The following is a 21641-nucleotide window of genomic DNA, read 5'->3' as shown; positions in this document are numbered from 1 at the left end:
TTACAAAACGATCCCAAAGAAGATACCAAAATTATCAATATATAGTTCCAAAATGATCAGAAAAAGAGTTTGGAAACGATTGCGAGCGTAATTATGTTACAAAATGTGTTGAATATTGTTTAAAACATAACTGTTTCCCAGGAGCTTTTGACCTCCATTTAAAAAGCCAATAGATATTTTGAATCTGTCTGCGCAACTAATTTCATACCAAAACGTCCAATGATGTGATTGAGTCACACAGCGATTAAAAAATAAATAAACGTAAGGCGCGATAAACTCCGAAGAGATTTGAGGTCGAGCTTCTCATCCAATTTGCGTCGTGCGCCTTTTTTTAATTTTGGCGGGACGGGACCTACTCGTTTTATGCCGACTCCGAACGGCATCTGCAAGGCAGATGTGTCTTCACTGAGAGCTTTTCATGGCAAAAATATACCCGGATTCAGGGTCTTCGGTGTGGTAGGCGGAGCCCGCTACCATCACACCACAGAGGCCGCCACGGCGATTACCAAATACATAATTTAAAGAAAGTGTTCCAAGGCAACGTAAGACTCACTTTTTCATAAAACTTAGGTTAGGAGGGTTCTTTCAAATTACCTTCGTTAAAATTCAAGCTTTCAGAAGATAAGGCTAGCGTCAATGTATAAAGTAAATAAAAGTTATTAAAGGGTTTACAAACAAAACAGAATATACCGGAAACCTAGATCAAAAGTTAACTAAGTCACAAATCTGAAAATTTGAAGTTATGCACACTTCAAGGTTCCCCTTTTAGTACCTACCGGGATATATACTCTATAATAAATCGCTTGCACTACACACCGGATCTTGGTAGAACCTAATAATAGCATTGGGACCCCACATCCATAATGAATCAGTTGCCTTTCCTGAACATTGTAATTTTTTGAGTTGATTGCTTTTTAAACGGTTTTATTTAGCTTGAGACGACAGGCCGCATGGACGCATGCGCGGCTGCACGGCCGTTGTGAACGAATTTTGTAATTGAAATTTAAGTAACTTCCCGATAAGCTACAAGCATGAAATTTGGAATATAGTTCAGAACCCGATGACAATGCAATAATAAGAAAAAAATCGCCGCTAGGTGGCGCATGGATCGAGATATTCGCAAAAATCGTATTTGTCGACCGATTTGGCTCATATTTGGAACACTTAATACATACAAGAATGGAAATCGACCTGTATAAAAAATCGCCGCTAGGTGGCGCATGGATCGAGATATTCACAAAAATCGTATTTGTGGCCCGATTTGGCTTATATTGGGAACACATAATACATGCAAGAATAGAAAGCGACATATGAAAAAAATTGCCGCTAGGTGGCGCATGGATCGAGATATTCGCAAAAATCGTATTTGTGGACCGATTTGGCTCATATTTGGAACACTTAATACATACAAGAATAGAAATCGACCTGTGAAAAAAAATCGCCGCTAGGCGGCGGAAGGATCGAGATGTTCCCAAAAATCATATTTGTGGTCCGATTTTGCCCATATTTGGAACACATAATATATAGATACATGAATAGAAAGCGACCTATGATGCCAGATTTGGCTCATATTGGGAACAAATATTGCATACAGTCCGGTAGAAGTGACATCAAAATATTTTGGAGTTGGAGGAGGGACAAGCATACGTAGCTCAGAGTCGAGTAAAGTCTTTGGAAGGATTATGTATTGAGGACTTAGGTTATAAAAAATTGTCAGGAAAGAGTTCTTGTAATAATGAGTCACTAAATGAACTAAATATAATGAGAAATAATAGGCAATTAAATAAAGACTAAAAACTTGAAAACAAAATAATTAAAAAAAATTTTAAGTTAAACGGTTTTATTGAAAACAATACTTACATGAAATAATAATAATACGAAAAGCTAGAAAATAATTAGGTAGGTCCTAGGTACTAGTCATCAAACTCCTTATCAATCTATGGCGTTGATCAGACAATTAAATAAAAGCGTTGGACGCGTCATATTTCTACTGATAGTCATAAGTAAAACTAACTGAACCTTAATCAGTATTTTCTAGCTTTTCGTATTATTATTACTTCATGTAAGTATTGTTTTCAATAAAACCGTTTAACTTAAAACATTTTTTTTAATTATTTTATTTCATCTCAGTTTGCAATATTTTATAATTGCCTTATGATTAGGTGCATCGCTAACACCAAATTTTGCTTCAATTATTTGCTACATGTAAATAAGCATTCAACGTCTATGTAAATTTTCATATAATCGTAATTTTAGGAAATTTTTCAATGAAAATTATTCCTTTGTTGAAAGTTGTGTTGCTTACAAGCAGGGCAAATAAAGTGTGTGTAAGTGTGTTTGTGTGTGTGTGTGTGTGTGTGTGTGTGTGTGCATTTAATAATGTATAGGAGTGGAATTTGTGCCAATAAACTTCCCAATTCCCTCAACCCATATTCAGCTTAACCAGTCAACCAACAATTTTGGATTTCTGAAGCTTTGTATACCAAAATTTTTACCTAAAGCCTTATCCTTCAAACACTTCAACCAGCATCCTTACTCCACACTCTCTCAACTTTCGTTTAACTTTCACGCATTTCTATATAGCATCATAAACTAAGGTAAATTTATTTTCTAAATTGTCCTCCGCTATATAACCAAACGTGCAGCCAAAAGATTAAGATATGTGTATGTGAGCGTGTGAAAATGAAAGCTTTGTATTGGAATATTTGTTTATTTGACTTGGTGTGTGTGTGTGTTGTATTTGCGCTTTTGACTGCTGTAGCTGCTCATGGTGAAGTTCGTCAATTAATCGAGTGAATGAGCTGCGTTTAATTGAAATTTTATGGCTTCTAAGTTAGTTTAGCTGCGTTCGTTTTCTACACGACTTTCTGCAAAATTAAAAGAAAGGAAACGGATAATCTATTGTATGCTCTTTTGTTTGCTGACATTTTATGGGTCAACATATTAAACTTTAATCGATTTTTGTTGAAACGCATTAGTAAGAAATTTTTATATGGACGGAATGTAACCTTATGTAATAGACTTGAGCTGCTAAAATTGTATTCTAAAACTTTTTAATCTAGAGTCCAACAATAAGCTCTCTTGCGGATCAGGCGCTTTGAGATGAATATGCCTAGAGAACCTGGAGTCGGGTTAGACATCAATGAAGGAAAAACTAATATAGTTTTGTTTGCTTGACAATATAAGGTCTCGATGTGCACTCGGCTTAAGCTGGAAGCGGTAATCCTACAAGGGAGGTACAGCACAAACTATCTTTGAATTTCTCTAGATGGTAAGCAATAATTGCTAAGGATACAGAAATAAGTAGATCCTACAAGCTGCCAGATCACTGCAGTGTCTTTTGTGTGAAGTGTATATAGGTGCTTTAGCTGCAGTCGCGTATTGTGCCGAATGTTGAATTCACTAGGCTGTTAGTAAATTATCACGCAACAACAAAAACATGAAGCAGCCACTCTTATGTACATGTACACATTAAAGCTAGCAACACCTACATGCAGTCATCAGCCGAAGTTGTTACTTACACATACACACGCATATAGCTCAATTACCAAGCAGGAGATACAATAGTTCTAGAAGGCGAGACGTCTAGACGTTAGTAGATATATGCGGACGAGGCAACAGAGAGTATAAAAGTAGAGCAAGCTGAAGAATGACTGACCAGTTTGATTTAAACTCGCATAAGTTGTGAAGTACGTAATATTGAAGTATAACTGTATTGCAGTAATCTCACACAGTACTTCATCAAGAAGTGTTCTGTAATGCAATGAAGCATTGTAAAAAATTCGCTTAGGCCGTACCATACATCTTTACTGGGTTTCCGGTCATAAAGAAATATAAGGTAACGAAAAGGCCGGTGAGTTGGTAAAGGAGAGTGCAATACTCGCTGAGTCGACGATAGACATACCAATACGCTTGGGAGAAATCAAAAGGTGGCAGTAGTTGCATATTACCCATAAAGCAGTAAAATTTCTAAGATTATGTGCAAAGCCTACAATATTAGACTCACAAAGTGGCTCATACCTCTGAAGATAGAAGACCTAAGGGTCACGATGGGCATACTGGACACTGCCTTCTGACGTGACATGCTTATAAGTTAGGCCTCGTTCGTAACAGCAAGTGCAGGAAGTGTTAGCTGCAGGAAGAAATGGTTGAGCACGTTCTGTGTTCATGTCCTGCGCTCGCCAGGTGAAGGCTCCAGCTATTAGGGGCGGCAGAGTTGCCAGATATCGTAGCAGCAATTAAACTCGGTCCTAGAAAACTGCTAGTATTTGCCAATAGGACAGAGTTATCCTATAACGTATGTCCTGGCACCTGATTGGCTCCGTCGTCCAACAAATTCTGGTAACGCTATGAACACATTCAGTCTAACTAACCTAACCTAAGCAGCAGTCGCTTCATATATATACTGACAATCATACGGGCATAAAACGACAAAATTTACGAACAACGATCAGGTATGCCAATGGGATCTCCAGCCTCCCCAGTGATAGCTGACATTGTTTTAGATGAACTACTAACAAGATTCGAGATGGAATCAAAAAGCATACCCCGATTGCTAACCAAATACGTTGACGACTTATTTGCCATCGTCAAAACGAGCGAAATGGAAAACATGCTTAAACTACTTAATACATATTACAAATCCATACGATTTACTATGGAAGTGGAGAAAAACAACAGACTTCCCTACCTTGGCACATTAATAATTAAAAATAATAATAAGTTATACATTGATTGGTATAAAAAACAAACAGCTTCGGGTAGACTTATCAATTATAATTCCAAACACGCACCCAACACTATTTTGAACACAGCGAAAAATTTTATAAGAAGGGTTCTTAACATAAGTGATAAGATGTTTCACAACAAAAACATAGCCATAATTAGAAAAACCCTGGAACAAAATTCTTTTCCCAGGTCCCTTATAAACAAACTGATTCACAAACATCACACAGCGAACGCCAATAATAATACAACCGAGAAAGGTGATAAAATTTATAAATCAATGACATATATTCCGGGAGTGTCTGAAAGAATCAAGGGTTCAAATTTATATGACAAAGAGAAATATGAAATCGCGTTTACTTACAACAACACTCTACGACCAATTTATAGTAATTTAAAGGACAAAATACCAAATCATGAGAAATCCAACGTGGTGTACAAAATTCCATGCAACGGCGACGGGTCCCACGTATGCGAACAAGTATATGTAGGGACAACTAAACTTAAACTAAAGACGAGGCTTTCCGCCCACAAATCGAATATTAAATTGAGAAATAATAATCCAGAAAACAAGACAGCATTGGCTGCGCATTGCAAAGACACGGGACACTATCCAGATTTTGAAAACGTAACCATTCTGGAACATGAAAAACATTATAATAAGCGCTTCATTTTAGAAACCTTACACATTTTGAACACCCCTAATGATGCAAAACTGAATTTTAAATCAGATGTAGATCATTGTGCACAAACCTACAGAAATTTGGTCTTAAAACAACAACATCACGCTGCTGTCAGTTAAGCACACTCACTAAACTTAAGCTGGAACAATAACTCTAGCAATGCTGAGAGCATAACATACATTAGATACGTAAATACATAAATATATATATATATATATTTAACTTTTGTTGACACATTTTTTATTGTATACATATGTTTTTTGTTTACACTTGCGGTACATGAAATTGTTTATATTCGCGGGAGTTTTTGATTTATCTTTATTTATATTTTTCGCTCTTTTGTTTTTACTAAAATTATGTTGTCATAATTTCTGTTCAGTCGATATGTGTAAGTCGTATTCTTGCTACGTAAATGTATGTTTAAAAATGTTAATTGTTTTCTTTTCGTAGATTCTTGATGATGACTTCAGATTGAAGTCGAAATATCGAAAAATAAATATATTTTGAATACTACTAAAAAAGAAGTTTTATTCAATAATCTGGCCTAAAGCTCAATCAAAATTATCAAATTATACGGGCATAAAAGATATAAATTTACACGGCACTTCATAAACTATCTTTCTTCAATGCAAGCAAATTTTAGAGAGACATTTTTTCAAGCATCTGTGCTAGGTTTCTGCTCATAAAGAGATAGATGGTAACAAAAAGCCGATGATTTTCCAAAGAAGGCTGAATGATTCGACTAATCTGCGGTAGACATCCCAATGCGCTTGGACGAAATCATAATTATATAGGAGTTGCATATGATAAATTAAGCAGGAAAGGTGTGTGCTGAAACGCTGGGCTGCAATATTTCGAATATCGTGGGGAAATCGTTCGATACAATACTCGCAAAGTTATTTATGTCTCTAACGAGAGGCTCATTTTGAGACACTGGCTTCTCGCGTCACTTGCATATTGACCAGATCCGAAGCAGCAATTAAGCTTGGTCTCAGCAAAGTCTTTGTATTTATAAAGAGGGAGTAGTTATTTTATAAAATAAGTCCTGTTACCTAATTTGGGTTTTCCATTTGGTCGTGAAACACGTTTTGGTAATAGTATGAACACATTCAGTATATGTGAGGTCCAATCAAGCTAAACTAAAATTTAATCAGGTTACCAACGTAACATACATGAGGTGAAACCCTTCCACAAATTTTTATGTGCGGTTTCCTTGTTTATGAAAGAAATCCTGAAGTCTGATAGACTTTTGTTCTGACCTTTAAGCTCTTCAACGTGATCGAGAAAACAATGGGACCAGGACTAGTTCATTTCAGACAGGTGAAGAATCAAAAACTAAGATGTTTTGTTTATTAAGTAGCCAATATAGAATGCAATATAATTTGTAGTAGGGTCTGACACAGTGGTAAAATCAAAAGCTACCAGTTCTTGGAAATTATTAGTTTCATTGTCTTTTCCTCAGTGAAGAAAACTTAAAGACCCCTCCTGGAGTAATAGATAATACTTTATATTCCAGAGCATCTTAATTTAGTAGTAAACGTGCATTCACTTAATTAGTATTCTTGTGGAAAGAAGTGGATTAGGCTCTGACAAGTTTAGACTGTTCTTTGTATAAGCTTTCTTTCTTTCTTTTAGATATGCGAAAAAATTAATGAACATGTCTCTTATACTAAACGCCAGACGTAACTGGTTTAAGTAGTTGTATAGCTGTACAAACGATAAAGATATCCCAAGAAGGTTTAAGATGAAGTCAAATGTAATATTTTAAGCTTTAAAGATCTGGTGGTCTTCAGAAATAGCACCTGCCGACCCTTGCTCTATTGTAAATGATTCGCTATGACCTGTATAAAACTCTCAAACTTATTTCACTAACTTTTTGCTCGAGAAATTTGGAGTCACCAGAGCCTCTCGATATATATGTAATATATATGTAATATATATAAAACAATTTTTTGCACTTCAATGCTATAACCAGCTTTTTAAGCTCTCGCTGTTTTCATTTGATCACACATTTTCTAACCTTCAAATTTACTAGGAGGCTTATACATCACCATCAATTCCCACCAAAGGGTGCATATTAACACCCCAACCAGTTGATCTTGGGGGAGCTGATTTTAGTATCGCCGTCCAAGTTACTTCGGCGATGATTTTATTTGTAAAAGTAGATTAAAGCCAGCTCTAACAAGGAATGGAACAGTATCCCACACAAGCTATATCTAGGTGACTTTTTTGGCTAGATGTTCAGCAGCTCTTTTCAGTTCTTACGGATGCCGTATATTTGAAGAGGGCTTCAGATCTAATGAAAAGCAACTCTAAACATGCTCCTTCGAAGTTTTAGTTCCATATGAACAGAAACTACAAATCTTAGTTGACCTTTAATCAGGCTTATTTCAAATGAAATTTCCCGCACATGCAAATTCTCAACCAACCAAGTTGTTCACGGAGTTGTGGCTTGCATATGTCATGAGTGGCTCCAGACCTGTGATCTCTGTACTAAGTATTCTATGAGTTTTCTTTTTCAAAAATAAAAGCCTGCTTGCTTTGATGACTATTGCAAAATGGTCAGAGTAATGTAATAGATCCTAACTTGTACGTTTTGAAGTTGGACTGTAAGTGCAAAAATGTAATAGTTATTTTAAGAAATTTTTTAATTTTCGACATAGGAAGTCTTCATTAGATTTAGATCTTAAAAGTGGAGGTCAAGGGTGAAACATGCAATGATTTTTTTTACTAAAGTTGATTTTTGTTACTTATTGGGAATAATGAATGAACGAGGGGAGATTCCGAAGCCCCGCACAGCATTCGTTTAAGGAAATTTCACGTAAGGGGGTCACCTTGTCTGAAAATTCGTTTGATTTCAAATGGCTGGGAGAGGTTCTTCTCAGTTTTTACCGAGTTGGTGTGGCTGAGCGTCAATTGGTAAAGCCTAATTAATTTTGCACGGAACTTATGTTCAGACATGGCATGATACCAAAATTTGTTTGCCCTGTCAAAGGTTCTGAGAAATGTTTTAATCTATAAATTTTCTTCTTGACGGATATCTATAGCTCTATATATACAACGCCGGTTGCTACATCACATTCGTTTCAGGGCAATTATGCTTTATCTTTAAGGATTAACAATTTTCAGGTGATTGGTTTTTATAGAAGGTAATATTAAAGAAGGAAACTAACAACTGAGTTGGGTATGTTTATTTCAATTGTCTAAAGACGGTTTTCTATTTTTCAAGTTGCGCTCCATTTTATCACAAATATATTGCGATTTACAGCAGGGGGGATTTAAGCCGAGCTTTTCTTCCAATAAGCGCCATGCTGCTTATAAATTTTCCTACATATAGGCGTACGGGACCTACATATTTTATGTATGTTATGTTACGACACCGAATGACAGCTGCAAGACAGATGCATTTTCTCTGAGAAGCTTTTCATGGCAGAAATACACTCGGAGTGCTTGCCAAACTACTTTCGAGAGACGACCACGCTTATAATTTTTTTTACCAAATTGAAACAATTTTTTTTTTTTTTAATTTTTGATGTTGTTTGCCCGAGACTTGAACCCAGGACCTATGTTGGAGAAGGTTTAGTTTTAAAATTGGCTTTCCAAGTATTTCTCAGTTGGCATCTCAATCTTATATTTGATTTCACGGCAGCTGTCTCCAAACTATCCCTGCAACCGTTGGGGATTTAATATTTACTCTGATATTCAGACGACTTTCATAGCGCTAAGCTTATTTTATGATAACCGTCGGCACTACATAGAATTAACAAAGCCATTCTAAAAAGGACCATCGCAAACAATTTAAGAAAAAAGTTACCATTTTTGGCACAAATGAATCAAAGTGGCAACTTTGTTCATATGTAACACATTTTTGGAGTGAAATAATTGCTGCACGCCCATATGAGTTTTACTTTAATGTGTGGTCAGTTGTGGTAATTCTGCTGCAATACTAGCAACGCCATGACCGTTGCCAACAACAACGGATTGAGCTGCAAAACGACAACAAATATAACACTCACAAACAAATTCTAAAATCTTGCTAAATATAACAAAAAGTCAAACATGAAAACCACATAATTTCCAGCTCGGTAAGCAACAATACAATTTTAGATAACACATTTTCTTTTTAAGTAAAGATACTAGTTCTTAAACCTGCTCGCTGTTTGTTGTTGTTACTGTTGTTGTATAAAAGCAGCTCAAAAGCACTTTGCGGAAAGTAAAGCAATTTGTTGAAATTTTAGAAAATTGGCTGCCAAAGACTATGCTAGTCGTCACTAGCGCAAATACTATGAGATATTTATTAACATACATACATATATTTGCTACATGAAATAAATGCTTACAAGCTTATAAAGGTGTATTAAAGTATATATTAATTATATGTATATATGTAAGTACATACTTGTATATTTTTGTTCGCTTGACCGGCTGCCTGATTTTAATGCTTACAAAATTCTTGTATATATTCCTTGTCCAACCACAAACCTTTTAATAAGCAAAAATATCCCAAGCGAATTTGGACTACAAATTATTGTTGGTATACTCGTTGCTAATATAATAACAAAACCAACGATTTTCTGGAATTTTGTCCAACAAAATATATATAGGCGTACTTTTGCTAAAATCTTTGATTCCTTTTGGGTCTAGGAATTCACTATAGTAGTAGTAGCAGTGAGGAATTGAGTCCCAGAGCTAATTAAATGTCTGTCTCAATCCAAAATGCAAAGATTGTAGTAAAATCTTTCGCAACGAACCTAACTATGTGAAAATAAGAATTTGCAGTTATCTATGTATATCAGGAAACGATTTGTTACTCCGAACTTGTTGGGACAAAAAAATTGTCTTTTCTTGAGGAGCTAATAAGCTATGAAAATTTAGTGTTGAAAGCATTGCTTATTCTTATTAACACTTCTGGTAAGTATTCTTCGCTGTTGACGTATCTTGATGTGGTGTATGGCTGATATTGTGTCATCCAGGTACTGGCCATTTAGAGAAAGATGCTGCGGCCTTATATATTTACATGATTCGTTGTTCATGCGAGTGGTAACCAAGAACTTTCTTGCTTCTACGGCTGTACGTTTTTCATGTGAAGAGGACGGCACTTCTTGATTGCCAGTTGTATTTTATTTAACATGTTAACATAATAACTGGCACAAGTGTCCTTAAAGAAACACGAGAACTTGTTGCAGTCATTCGCGAGGTGAACATAATGACTTTCCTTTTTTATGTGAGCGGCGGTCGAGTGCAAGTCTTTTGAGTGTAGTGGAAGACTGAAAAGAAACTCGGATGAGTGGTGACGAATTTTTTACGCAGAGGATGGAAGGATAGGTCAATATTTTATATATTTACTAGAAGACCCGGCAGACGTTGTCCTGCGCTAAATTTGGCCTGTCTGCATACATTTTAATAAGCTTTTTCCACCTGACTCTGCCCTCCCCCTCTCTTCACTTTTTCCTAATCCTTTTATTCACTCCTACCTCCGTCCTTTTCGCTTCATATATCTCCATCTTCGTCTCATTATCAATCTCCTTTTCATTCTCTCTTTTTTCTTCTCTCAATTCCTTTTCATTCTTCTGCATCCCTTATTGCAGAGGGTGGTATGTATTTTATTTCAGTCCCAGTTGCAGTCCCCCTCCGAGTCAGTTTAATATATATAGATTTTTATTTTTCACACTTCACTATAATATTAAAACGGAATGCAGATATTCGTTGCTTTTGAAATTCGGCTTAAAAATTGCACATAGAACAACTAAAGACTCTCCTGAATTAAAAAAAATATCTTAGTACCTCAAATCGCGGGCCCCTCAGAAACTCAGAAACCCCGGGCCACCCTATCGCCGGCCCTGGTGATGTACTATATATATAAATATATTATATGTATGTAAAGTTAAATAAGCACGTGCACAAACATATCCATATCAATTGAAAAGAGGTGCACCACTGCGTATACGTAACATTTTATTGTTACGTATAAACAAATAAAAAAATTTGCAATAAAATAATATTGCGATTATAAACTGAGATATAACCTATCCTAAGTCTCAAGCTAGATCAAACTACACACGGGGTGTAAAACAAATTCAAAATCGGTTCAATAGTTTAGGAGTCCATTTCGGCCGAAAATGTTTTGACACGGGTTTTTTTTATATTAAGATGTATAGGGCCTCGGAACCCAAGTAACGGCGGTATTTTGTGCGCGAGATGCAAATCAGGCATTATTATCTAGTAATTTCTTAGACTTTGGTGGGTAACGAACTACACGATATTAAAATGCTCGTGGGAAGAGATGCACCATGCGGCAACAAATTATCTAGGAATACGTCCGAGATCATTCCTGGAATAGATATATAGATCAACATCACATGAGGACTTTATGTGTCGTTAGCGATAAGTAATGATGCTGATGCGGCTGTCGTAGTGTAGTGATTGCACGCTCGCCTCATTCGATGAAGGCTCTCAATTAAAGGTCGGGGTAGAGCAAAATCTTTAGTAACAATCAATTAATTTTAATTAAAAAATAGTATTCTAAGCCGGGTCGAGTTTGGCAAATACTAAGTGTATATTTTTGGCATGAAGAGCCTCTCAGAGAAAATTCATCTCACTGCAGATTCCCCTCGAAGTAGACATAAAAATTTAAGTCCCCTTTTGATAATTTGTATTAAAAGGAAGCACATTGCGAATTAAGGGATAATTGCGTCTTAAATCTCCTTGGAGTGAATCGCGCATTGTATTTATTTTTGTTTTTGAACGATGATCAATTAGTTGAAAAGCGATGACGATAGATTTAAATCCGAGGTAGAGGTGAACACGCCTTAAGCTCTACCTCTGCAAAACGCATAAAAAAGGAAGCTCAAGGCTGGCTTAATCACTATTCCTACTACCTCAGGAAAGATGAAAAACAGTTTCTGCCACTTTTACTTCGAAAAGAACCCTATGAGAAGGTACTAAAAATAATGGAAATTTTTAAGGCTAGAAGAATAAAATGGAATTTATTAAAGCACAGATGAGAGGCCAGAAAATATTAAAATCCGATGAGGGACCTGGATGCCAACTGGTTGTAATTAGACGTGTACTTCTGTTGGGTCATTGCAGGAAATTCTTCACTATTGCTTCGGAAGCACTATCGCAAACACTAGTATCCTCATACGATAACGACAAAACTCTTGAGCAAAAAAACTCCATCAGAGCTGCAACAAAAAATCATAGGAGCTATATGGTGACAACCTAGACACAACAAGTAAGGAAGTCTAAGTTCGGGTGAAAGGCAGCGTCTCTGCCGAATTTTGTTACGATAGGTTTAACGATTTTTGATTTATGATTTATAATATTTGTAAAACCGATTTTATCACAAGTGGGCTGTGCACGCCCATTTAAAATTTTTTTTTTTAATTTTTATCAAGAGTTTCCATATCAGTCCACAGGTCAAATTTCAACATTCTAGGTGTATTATTTACTAAATAATTAGGTTTTTTGTGTTTTCCAAAATGTTATATATATATTAAAAGTGGGCGTGGTTATCATCCGATTTCGCTCATTTTCAATACCAATCTATTCTGGGTCCAGATAAGCTCGTGTACGAAATTTGGTGAAGAGATCCCAATATTTACTCAAGTTATCGTGTTAACGGACAGACGGGCGGACGGACGAATGGAAATGGCTCAATCAAATTTTTTTTCTTAAATTCTTCTTAAATTCTTTTACACATAAACTGCGATAATAGCACACTGTGCATCGAGCGGACAATCTCCCAAGTTCGCTAAAGCATCCATCTTACAGCAAGAAGCACATTATTCAAAGCGTTTCTCACTTGAAATGTTACACATTATTATAATGTTACACATTATTATAAACATAAAAAAAAATAAATGTAAGGCGTGATAACCTCCGTAGAGATCTAACGCCGAGCTTCTCTTCCAATTTGCGTCGTGCTCCTCTTGATTTTCCCTACAAATTGGTCGGACGGGACCTACATGTTTTATACCGACACCGAACGGCATCTGCAAGGCAGATGAGTTTTCACTGAGAGCTTTTCATGGCAGAAATACATCCGGAGCGCTTGCCAGACACTGCCGAGGGGCGACCCCGCTTAGAAAAATTTTCTTCTAATTGAAAAGCCTTATTTCTAAAATTTTGATGTTGCTTTGCCCGGGGTTTGAACCCAGGGCATACGGTGTGGTAGGCGGAGCACGCTACCATCACACCACGGTGGCCGCCACATTATAAACACTCCGCCAAATATACGACTGAACTACAAGACTGATACAGACAACGTCGCGCATATTTACAGACATTTAATTACAAATAAAGTAGTAACAAACTCCACGCCTAAGCAAGAGGACGTGTAAATTAATGTATGTCATTCGTTGTTACTGTTTCATCAATATTTTGTTTATATAATGTTATTTGTTTGTATAGATTTTGCACGGTTTTGGACGGATTTGAGGACGGTTACCGCGGAGTAACGGGAATATATCGGATTTTTAAAGAAAACTTGTGTTTATTATTTTTTAATTGACCTCGAGCCGGCAAAACGAATGAATATTAAATATGAAAGGTGGTCAAACAATTTACTCTACAAATTTTTTTTCGATACTGATGATTTTGATATATGGAAGTCTATATCTATCTCGATTCCTTTATACCTGTACAACCAACCGTTATCCAACCAAAGTTATAATACCCTGTGTACAAGTACAGCTGGATATAACATCTTACGCATCTGGAACTCGCAAACTATTATCTGGAGCAAACGCAGCGCTACATAGCTTTAAAAAAAAATAGTGTTAACTCATGGTCCATTTCCAGCAAGAAGTCCTGGAGTTCTGGCATGTGAAGCAAATAAAGAAAGCGGCTTAACGGTTCCATTTCAGTCTCAGAATAAACGATCTTTGTTGACAGTTGGCCTGCGTTAAAGGCATTGGAATCCATTTGAAAAATGATGAATATCATACGGACGTGTCGAGTCGTCCAGGCATTTATAACGCAACCCTCGTCCTCCCTTGGCTAAGTTTCTGAATGCGGTAATGATTTGATACAATTAATTTGCTGACAAAAAGACCGGGAAAGATTGGATATGAACTAGGCAAATGCGGTTACTAATATTATATTACCTGAGAAAAAAAATAAAAACGCAATATTAGCAATGAATTTGCTGTGATGATGCTGATGTCTTGCAGTCATGTTTGTATAAGAAAGTAACGAGCATTCTTCCCTATCTCATCAAAAATTACTCTGCACCGAACGCGTTTACTCGTGTCTGGCAAAACAAATTTACCTAAAATAACCAATGATGAGTACTACATTTAAGTAACAAAGTTCTTAGAACAAAAAACAAAACGCTTTTTCCCATTTTTTTTAACCCCGTACAGCATTTTTGGCTTAATCAATGTCCATGCCAGATGGAATGAGAGAAGCCCTTTCATCTATTGTCACTACCATTGTTGGATCGAAGTGAGAAACTTTACTCACTTTTGTGGAACTTTAACACGAGCTCAACTTCCTTTTAACCTGTCTAAGTCCACAGACGTTTTCTTAATTTTTAAATTTCATTTTTCAATATAAATAATATCGAGCTTGTGCTAAATAAACAACTCTCTTAAATGGTCCCTCACAGTTGTTATGTAATATTAAGAATGAATATAACGTAGTTACGGACACATACATATTATGACGCATTTTTATTGGTGTAAAAATTACAAAAACAAAATTCTTACTTTTATATTTTTTTATTATGGTCTTTTTAGTAAGGCGCTGTGATTGATTGAACAGTGTTTGTACGTAGATGCATACGTTGATATCTACGTATACGTTACCACTTATGACATCCAGCTGGGGTAAAAAAGCTTTATGTTGCCGTTCTCAGTTTTCACACATGCGCAGATATGCTGGATAAACTAAACATCGGATAAAATGTAAGGATATATATGACTCATAAAAATTGAGTTGAGGAAGTTGATAAAAATTACTTGGAGATTTAAAAAGCATGTTAGTTTGAAGAGGAACTTTTTTCAGTTTAGCATGTTTTTAGCTATGCTTCGAGTTGAGTTAAGAAATTTATCAGCACATATCTGTTGAACTACGAGAAGTATTAAAGGTTACATTTTAGCCAAGATTGGAGAAGAGGTGTTCTCTCGTAAAGTAACTTAATGAGTTCTCGAAAAGGCTAAATTATTTAGATGACTTGATAATATTCACTATACCACCGATTGATAATTAAATCAAAGTATTGGTATACTAGCTTATGCCTATGTGACAGTTGGGACTTTTAAAAGGGGTTTGTGGAAGGTTGAGCGAATAGACTGAGCAGTTCAAAAAACTTTCCGAAAAAATTTTATTTATTGGTACATATAACCAAGAGCTATATATCCTAAATGTGGAGCTAGATCGCAAACATACACGCCTTCGTTTTTTCGAGATCAGTTCATTTACTCAAATGAAATTTAATTAAAAATACTTATTCATACGACCCATAGTTTTCCAAAAACTAAAACATTCATCAGAGCATTTTTATAACATGACAAAATTTAAGTAGGAAAGGCGTAAATTTAAATTTTCAAAGTATTTTTTCTTGAGGTGAAACAAATTTTAGGACTTCGGAGAAAGGAACTGTCAAAATTCAGCGCTAGCACCTTCTTTGGTAAAATTTCTGCTGTATAAGAGCCAAGAAATAATTTTGGTTAATATAAAGTGTATCTTCAGTTTCATTCTTTATTCACTTAAATGATGGTTTGCTTTTTCGTTAAGGAAAGTGTATTAAAAGGCTCTCCACACCACAATAGATTCGGCTGAGACGATACTAAAATTATCAAATTTGGCACTGGTTTGAAATTTATTTTCTAAAATCTGATCATTGGCACTGGCCGATGAAATCTGATATTTATCTAGAATTTCCTGATGATACTTGGAAAAGGCGGCCAGCACCCCTTTATAGTCCAATATGTCGCACAATATAGAACAAAATAAATAAATACTTGGCACGATAATTTCCGAAGAGATTTTGGGCCGAGCGTGGTGCTCCTTTTTTAATTTTTCCTAATTGTTTTATGCCGACCCTGAACGGATTTGCTATGAATGGGTGCCGACTACGATCATCCAGTCTTTCCACAGAAATAACGTTAAGATTAACTTTTTCACATTTTCTATATGGTCTCTTGGCATTTATGTTGTTGTTGTTGTTGTTGTTGTTGTTGTTCTAGCAGTGCTTCGCCCCATTCAATAGGCGCGACCGATCACAAATTGTCATCAATATTCTCTAACGGGAGTCCAAGGAAACTTGCAGTGTGAGAGGGGAGTCAATATTTCCACATTATAATTGAAATGATGTTTGGTGTCATGTGGGTACACATTGTAAGCAGGACATACATTTTGTATGTCGGCGTTGATTTTGGACAGGTGAGAGTTTAACATGTTACAGTACCTAGAACGAAGTCCAGCTTGAGTGACGCGCGTTTCCCTAGAGAGGGTGCGTTTTTCCTCTTCTGCGAGTTCTTGGTATTTTTCTTTACGAATTGGATTCGCCGGACAATTCTTGTCATAGACGTCCGACGCCTGTTTATGGATATCACTGAAGACCTAATTGTGTTTTTTTGCTTCACAGGGCTGTGTTCTCAGGTTTCATATTTCCTCATAATGCTTACGGAGGTGACCTCTAAAGCCCATGGGAGGTGTGGCCTAATAAATGAGATGTCTGTTGGGATGCTCAAGTTTCTGTATATTCAACAGATATTGTTTGTTCAGCATTTCATTTCTCTCCCTAATGGGGAGTACTATCGCCTCATTGTGTAGATAGTATTCTGGAGATATAAGACAGCCCGTAGCGGTTCTGAGGGCAGTGTTTTGACAGGCCTGTATTTTTTCCAGTGAGTAACCTTTAGGCTTGGTGACAATGTCGGGCCGGCCAATTGCTTTGTAAGTGGTAATGAGCGTTCCCTTGTCTTTACCCCAAATGCTGCCAGCAAGAGATATGAGGATTTTATTACTGATTTGATTTTTTGAAACAATTGCGATTGTATGCTCACCAAAATATAGATCCTGCTCGAACGTCACACCCAAAATTTTTGGGTGTAAAACAGTCGGTAGCATAATGCCGTCGATGTGGATGTGAAATATGGTCGACAATTGCCGTGTACATGTTGTATGTAAGGTCGCCGATGACTTCGTCGGTGACAATGTCAGGTTTCGCAGACCGAAATCTATAAAGAGGTGTTAATGTTGGTCTTTAAAGAGGTCTTAATCATGAGTATTCCGCAGCTCAGAAGCCTGACCCTGAAAACCTTTTTGTATATTATATTTCCTCGACCTGTGCCAATGCTCAGCTTTTCTCAAACAATTTCATTCTGCCGAAAATTTTGCAACGTCTCAGAACATCTCAGAGCTAGTTATCACGTTATTTTAATTCCCAACGGTTTTGCCCTCACGGATTTGTTGTTTTTATTTGCCGAGCCGTTGAAAGTCAGGGATTCGTTAAGCGTTGAAATCTGAAACTGCTTAGCTACAGAGAAATATTAAACTAATCAGCTAAGTTAAACACTAATAATGTATGTATGTATGTAATAATAATCAGGTTACTAGGATAAGTGAATGGCTAATTATTACTAAATATTTTAGATTGTTTAATGCCTAAAAGTGATTCCGAACTACCAATTATGCTTGAATGAGAGATTAGGATTACTAACACACACTGCAGGAGGGCTAATTTAAGTCAAAACTGGCCCAACATTGTTTCAGAAAAAGGGACCGAAAAGGAACATTAAAGTTAACTTGGCTGAGTAAAAAAATGATTAGAGACCAAGCTGTTCTCTTATTTGATCATAAAAATTACTCCAAGCATATCTCTGCAACTTGCAAGGTTGAGAAGATTAATAAGTTTTGGCGGTTTGGTATACAGGAATCCCATTGCGAATCCCTTAAGGCAAAAAGTGAAAATTGTTTTTGAACTGATTCTAACTTATCACATCTAAAACACAACCATTAGCGCTTCTGAAAATCTTTAAATTTTTTCATTGCAGCTCTTGTACTATTTTACTTCACGCTTGGAATTCGCAATGATTTTGATACTAAGCAAATTTATCACAAACATATGACTGTTTGCTTTGAGCTGATACGCCACTGCGGCCAACATTTTTCTGCTTCTTTGAAGAACGTCATAAATAAACCTTTTGAATTTTCTTAATTTTGTTTGCATCATGGTGGAACAACCAGGTGAAGTACCCCGTCGATTGTCTCGCTCTAAATTTTTCGTTGTTCTGTCATTCGGCTATCTGAAAATTTTTCACCAATGTTGTCCCAGAAAAAATATTTTTTTTTTTATTTTGCTTTTCCGGAGTAAAATATGATAGTTTTAGTACTTTTTTCACATAAACTAGTTGGTGCATATCGATGGACCTTTACTGGATTTAATAACAGAGATACATCATTTTGGTATCTTTGGTGTTGGTTTCCGTAAGTAAGGCCATGTTTACTATTACGTCCATATATATATGTTTAATTTGTTTCAAAAAAATTTAAACAGGTATTTGTTAAAACAAACTATTTGTATTTACGTCATATCCAACTAAGGGGTTTATCCTGTGCAGCATTCGAGGAATGTTTTTGTCTTTCCTACAACAAGAACACCAATCTTTCGTATTCACCTTATTTATGTAAAAACTTCGCTAAAACAAAAGAATTCTAAATACAATTACAAAAAACTTTAACTCACTCCTGTTGTTTTGTCCTATAAATCAGACCACTAAGATAAGAGAAATGTCACAATTATGGATTGTAATTTAGAATGTATGAATACGGCTCAATCGAATCAGCATCTTATGGTTCTAGGCAGACTGCCGCGGGGATAGTATATCCCGTGATATATTTTAGTAATTAATAACTTGATAACATTAATAATACATCACTAATTCAACTGTCAGGAGTTTTTGGGGGATCTTCTGATCAAGTTTGTATAATATATTACAATTGCATATGCTTTAGTTCCGACTCTCAACGACAAATCAACAGAGCATATGCTAATTTAAAAGAAGTTTTAGGCATAGAAATACATTTAGAAGTATTATGGGACTGTAAAACTCTTAATCAAACACGAAGCCCATTTAAGTGCGGACACTTTGCAATTCAACTAAATAATGGATAACACCTCTCAGTTTTATGTCCGCTTTTTCGATGAAAGTTTCAACTGCAGTTTAAGTTGGGGTCAGTATACTTTAGATGCATTCATTGAATTTTACCGCTCATCACAGTTAACATTTTTTTTATTTTTATTCGATGCCAAAAGTATCGTAAACTCTCACTGGTCCTGTGCATCCCGTCTGCACTGGCGTTAGGTGGCTCTTATATGCTGAAAAAACAGTTTCTGTTATGGCTTTCGTATTTATTTTTCTACTCCTATTTTTTCAAAGCGGGTAAAAATTTTACCCTCTCCCGACCGCTGAAAATACATCACTACCGTTTCAGATAGCGTACATATTGTGTCTTTTTTTATTTATTTTACCTGGTGATTCCATCATTGTTTGCATTAAATGTAGAATAATTTTAATGAAAATAAATAAAGCTTTCCAAAATGAATTAACATAAAAAAATTTTGCTAGTGTAAATATAACCAGTAATTTGGTAATATAAGATACTCATCAAGTAATTTATTTGACTCAAAAAAACTGTTACCTCAAATAAACAGTAAGTTACAATATTCGTATATATGTACATTTTTACCCACAAAAACATAAGTAATATTTAAATTTATGTATGCGCGTACGTACATTTTGTAAAATCATATTAAACTCCCTAAATGCTGTCTGTAGTTAAAAAACGAAATAAATCAGCGAACTACTATTAATCGATTTCATTTAATAACAACCTACATTCATACAAACATAATTTTTACTTTCTGTTTGGAAATTCATATGAAAAAAAATCTGATGTATACGCATGTTAAATAGATTGCTGCGAGCTTAAGAAACAATACTGAATGTCCCAGTTCAATCAAGAATAAACAACAACAAGTAAGGAAGGCCAAGTTCGGGTGTAACCGAACATTACATACTCAGTTGAGCGCTTTGGAGACAAAATAAGGGAAAATCACCAAAATGAAACCGGGAATGTGTTTGTATGATATGGGTTTCAAATGGACGGTATTAAAGAGTATTTTAAAGGGGAATGCGCCATAATTCTATAGGTAGACGCTGTTTCAGGATATCGCCATAAAAGTGGACCGGGGGTGCCTCTAGAATGTGTGTTGTACGATATGGGTATAAAATTAAAGGTTTTATTGAGGGTTTTAAAAGGGAGCAGCCCTTAGTTGCATATGTAAAGGCGTTTTCGAGATATCGACCAAAATGTGGACCGGTGTGACCCAGAACATCTTCTGTCGGGCACCGCTAATTTATTTATATATGCAATACAACGAGCAGTATTCCTGCCAATATTCCAAGGGCTTTTGAATTCGCCCTCCAGAAATTTTCATTTTCTTCTACTTAATATGGAGGTGTCACACCTATTTTACAAAGTTTTTTCTAAAGTTATATTTTGCGTCAATAAACCAATCCAATTACCATGTTTCATCTCTTTTTTCATGTTTGGTACAGAATTATGGCATTTTTATCATTTTTTGTAATTTTCGATGTCGCAAGAGTGGGCGTGGTCATAGTCGGATTTCGGCCATTTTGTATAGCAATACAAAGTGAGTTTAGATAATTGCGTGAACTGAGTTTAATAAAGATATATCGATTTTTGCTCAAGTTATCGTGTTAACGCCCGAGCGGAAGGACAGACGGTCGACTGTGTATAAAAATTGGGCGTGGCTTCAACCGATTTCTCCCATTTTCACAGAAAACAATTATCGTCATAGAGTCTGTGCACCTACCAAATTTCACAAGGATTGGTAAATTTTTGTTCGACTTGTGGCCTTAAAAGTATGCTAGACGAATTAAATGAAAAAGGGCGTAGCCACGCCCATTTTGAAATTTTCTTTTATTTTTGTATTTTTTTGCACCACCATATCATTACTGGAGTTGAATGTTGACATAATTTACTTATATACAGTAAAGATATTCAATTTTTTGTTAAAATTTGACTTAAAAAAAAATTTTTTTTTAAAAGTGGGCGTGTTTGTCATCCGATTTTGCTAATTTTTATTTAGCACGCATACAGTAATAGGAGCAACGTGCGTGCCAAATTTCATCATCATATCATCAACGACTGGCAAATTACAGCTTGCAAAACTTTTAAATTATCTTCTTTTAAAAG

This window comes from Eurosta solidaginis, unplaced genomic scaffold (assembly GCF_040869045.1).
Source record: "Eurosta solidaginis isolate ZX-2024a unplaced genomic scaffold, ASM4086904v1 ctg00001046.1, whole genome shotgun sequence".
NCBI lineage: Eukaryota > Metazoa > Arthropoda > Insecta > Diptera > Tephritidae > Eurosta > Eurosta solidaginis.
This window is presented reverse-complemented; position numbering follows the sequence as displayed.